Source organism: Marmota monax, unplaced genomic scaffold (genome assembly GCF_021218885.2).
Source record: "Marmota monax isolate L192 unplaced genomic scaffold, Marmota_monax_Labrador192_F-V1.1 WCK01_AAM20220418_F8-fsc00064, whole genome shotgun sequence".
NCBI classification, from domain to species: Eukaryota; Metazoa; Chordata; class Mammalia; order Rodentia; family Sciuridae; genus Marmota; species Marmota monax.
This window is the reverse complement of record NW_026694542.1, coordinates 7,599,359-7,603,804: the sequence shown is the minus strand read 5'-3', so window position 1 is coordinate 7,603,804 and position 4,446 is coordinate 7,599,359. Positions and strand designations below refer to the sequence as shown.

The following is a 4,446-nucleotide window of genomic DNA, read 5'->3' as shown; positions in this document are numbered from 1 at the left end:
GCACTCACTTTGGCAGTACATATACTAAAATTAGACTTATAGAGAAGATTAGCATGGCCCCTATGCAAGGATGACATGCCAATTTGTGAAGAGTTCTCTATTTTTTTTTGTAAAGGATATGTGCATAATTGCTACTAGAGGTCTCAGGTCCTGAACCCAAAGGTTGAAGGTCAGAGTTAGGAATACAGACCAGACCAGTCACACCATAACCCCATTTCCCCTATCTCCCTCAGCCTTAAACTTCCTAAAACTCTGATTTTGTTTATACTGCTCAAATTATGGAGGTGGGTTGGGGGCATCTAGCTGCCTCTGGCATAGGAGTTGAAATTTATGGAAACATTATTGTGTCTGCCTCCCATGGCTAGCCTAGGACCAAATACACACCTACCTTGAGCTTCCTACCTTGCGGAATAAGAGAAGGATGGGGGAGGGGTGCAGGGGAATGGGGCTTCCATTAAGGAGAAATCAGAAAAAAGACAAAAAGAGGTGGCCATGGTGTGCTGCCCTTTGAAAAAGCCTGCAAGAGCTAGGAAGCCAGGACTCTTAAGAAATAGCCAGGGGGCTGGGGATTTGGCTCAAGCGGTAGCGTGCTCGCCTGGCATGCGAGCGGCCCAGGTTCAATCCTCAGCACCACATACAAACAAAGATGTTGTGTCCGCCAAAAAATAAAACATTAAGAAATAGCCAGTAGTAGTGTGCCAGGGCAAATGAGACTACAAACAAACAAAAGACTCATCCTTGACGGTCCCCCCACCCCCCGGAGTGGGGCAGCCAAGCGAGGGGAGCTCTGCCGGACTTTGCCTCAGCGCCAGGATACTGGCTGCATCACTTGCCCAGCCCACTAGAATGCTGTTGGGAAGAGTGCCTGACCACAATGCTTGGTTGATAAGTCATGGGTACCCCTGTCTGCTACCCATTCTCTTTTCTCCCTGCTTTTACTTTGCAACCTCTGCCTGGCAGGGAGCCTCAGAGTAGGGGTTGGGGAGCAGAGTCCTCCAGATGGTATTTAATACTCAGTGATTTATGGGTGCTGGAAAGGGCCGGGTGGAAAGCCAGAAAGAGGAAGGCCCAAGACTAGTTTCCATGAAGCACCAGCACCTCATTGACAAGAGTTGAGGTACCTATTTCCTTGATGCCTGTGCCTCAGCTTTGAGACTGAGTACAGATTTCACCATTCCCAGGGCCCAAGATTCTGGTACTATTTTGTATGAGACCAATGGAACTGGCTGGAATAAGGTTAATGAACACATGTCCAAATCCTTAACCTTTTCTTTAAGCTCCAGATTACTAGGAGAGGGAAGAAATAAATGAGGTTGAGCAGTTCCATAGCTACTATTTTTGGAGGATTTATTTTTTTTAATGCATTAAAAAAATTCTTGTACACAAGAATTCTTTTGAACCCTCCATGGCTCCAAGAAAAACTGTTTGAAATGTCCTTTCTTATGGGGCCAGGGGGTTAAGTGCCAGGGATGGAAGGCTAAATGCCAGGGATGCTGGTTGCAGGGATGCTTGGGACCGAGGCTAATGGCCTCCCTGCTGTGGGCTCAGGAATACCAGGCCCAGGCACTGGTTGCCCTGAGAGATGCAGCCATTTTTACTTCTGATTGAAGGGCACCACCTTCTGGGATTTTCCCTTCTGTTGTGGGAAACAGTAGAATATACCCGAGGGTCCAACACATCCTGTGCCCAAGAGTGCAGAGGGCAGGGAACGAGAGAACACTGAGACACTGGGGTAGGGTGAGACCAGTTAGTGATTTATACTGTTTAGAATTTGGTCCCTGCTGGTGGAAAGAAGATGCATTTTGTGAGAACCCCTGGTAATTGCCCCTCATGAGGATGATCTCAAAAGGTCAAGGGATGGGCCTTGAATAGCCTTAATGTCCCTGAAACAGTCCATTGTGTAGCTATTGTCTATACATGTAAAGGAACTCTTCTTGACCCTATTCATACTTTCTTTTCTCTCTCTCTGCCTCTGGGGTTTCTCAAGCAAATAATTGCATACTACCTTATCCCTAGATCTAAGACTATCTTCTTTAAGATTCAACAACAAAAAATCCAACACATATTTCTTAAGTCCCTACTATATGCCAGACATGCTAGGTTTCGGGGATATGCAGATGAATGGCACATGGTCCCCTCTCTGGACAGCATGTAGTCTGGTTTTCAAAAAATTTTCCTTTGCAATGACCTTTGGAAAACAAATTGGTGCCCATCTCCTTTCTGTGTCATACACCTGGATCATGTCCTCAGGCTCCATCTTTCACATTCCTTTAAAATGTGCTCATGTGGTAATATGCACTTTGATTATTTTGGATTGACTTTTCCTGTACTCTGATGTGTCTTCCTTAGGTATAATAACAAGAATTAGACGCTATATTTCATGTGCAAGTATCATATGAATGTGTGTACCACTGTGTTAGCTGACTTTCTTTATCCACTTGCCATTCATTCATACACCCAATAGTTATTACATGCCTACTAAGTGTCATGCACTCTACTAGGGTCTAGGAATGGAATATAGGTAAAATGGACACTGCCCTCCTTGAGCCTACAGTCTGGGGTACATATGGGAGGAAACAGAAGGCAAAGGATCCATATACCACAAACAAATATAAAACTATAAGCTGGGACAAGTGCTAAGAAGAAAAGTACAGAGTGCTATAAGAGTGTGCAAGAGGGAACCCCTATCTAATCTGGAAGGCTCAGGGAAAGGTTTCCAAGGAAATGGCATTTAAGCCGAGATCTGAAAGAATTGTTGAAATAGGTAAAGATGAGTATGGGGAAAAACATTTAAGGCAGAGTAAAGGGTATGTGCAAAGGTCCTGAGACAGAAGAAACCAGAGCATCCCTAAGAATTGCAGGAGGCCAAGTGAGACTGCATCATAGAGAATGAGGCAGAGGGTCATATGAGTCAGGCCCGCCTGGAAGGTTAGTCAGAAGATTGACCAAGAAGGTCTTCAGTCTTTATCCCACCGTGGATAGGCACATAAAAAGAAAGTCAGCCCATGATGACTCTTTTCCCCAGATTACTAATGTAGTTCACACTTATATTGAAGGAACAATACTGATGGTCTGAACTGCTAGGAACTTTCCCAGTGTCCTGAATGGTGTTGCTATGCCTGATTGGCACTGAGGAGGCCCCCAAACTGATGGATAAAAACCAGCCTACAGTCTTCAGGCAATGTATGTGCTCTGCCAATGTGGATATAGGGGCAGGGTGGAGTTCTCTGAGTATCAGCTCCACAGTGATGTTTGGAACAACCCCAACACTATAGGCCTTGTTCCTAGATAACTCTATCATATGCACCCCCCACTTACATAGTCTGCTTGCCCTACCTCCCCTCCTACAGCAGCTGTGCTCTCCACCCAATCTGGAGAAGGTTTTTGGATAAGAACTCTGACTCTGCCAAGGGTTGGGTCTTGACCTGGTAAGTTTAAGCCTCAGTACTATTGGGAAGCATGTATGCATACATAGCCTTAATAGTTTTCTAGAAGTATTAATGGAAACCATGGAAAAAGAGGGCTGGAATGGTCAGACCAGGCCTTTCTGAAGCCCTTCCTTTCATCCTAGATATTATTTGGAGAATGTGGCTTGGTGCAGTGACATCTGCTGGCAAGACTGGGCAGGTGATAAAATGACCAGATGCCTACTCATTCTCATGTTTTTTCCAGACCAACAAGAATATCTTTGTTAACCCCTGAGATTGAGTTGGGCTCAACTTCAGTTAGAGAAAGGCTGAGGAATCCAAGATTGTGGATTTGAACCATGTATGAGCTAGTCTGCACTGAGCAGAGAAAATGTGTTTTCCTAGTTGTAGCTTGCACCTCTCATGTTGGCCAGTTGATTCACATTTGGGTATAGTTAGTCACAAGAGAGTTTGGGTAAACATGTATAAATGACTCAGGGAAACCCATTCCTAGGAAAGCATCTTTCAACAATTAAAAAGACTCATATTTTACAAATGGCAGAATGCAAGGTCACTTTTCATCCTCCTGAAGTTGATTAGTTTGGGAAATTTTTTAGTTTCTTACAGGAAAATGGTGTCTATAGAACCATCTTCATGGTTCTTATGGTGCTTAAGAGTGAGTATGGCTTTTAAAGTGGCCCCTCAATACTTTCTGGGGTAGGGCATAAACTGCCTCCTGTTTTCATCAATGTCATCTATACATTCTGTTCAAAATTTCACTCTTCTTCAATAGCATGTTTTACTCACCCATACAGTACCAAGGCCTTGCACAGGCTAGGCAAGTGCTCTGCCACTAAGCTACAGCCCAAGTACTTTTTATTTACTTATTTATTTTTTGATACCATGGATTGAACCTAGGGGTGCTTTATCACTAAGCCACATCCCCAGCCCTTTATTTATTTTTTATTTTGAGATAGGGCCTCACTAAGTTGCTGTGGCTGGCCCCCAACTCATGGTTCTCCTGTCTCAGCCTCCTGAG

The 4,446-nt window shown here is 44.4% G+C and overlaps 1 non-coding gene across 1 annotated transcript; it reads left to right on the top strand.

Moving 5' to 3' along the window:
- LOC124076611 (U6 spliceosomal RNA) lies at positions 1-105 on the top strand. The gene has a single exon (XR_006846402.1). It is a non-coding gene; the product is annotated as a U6 spliceosomal RNA (small nuclear RNA).
- The last annotated feature ends 4,341 nt before the right edge of the window (positions 106-4,446 follow it).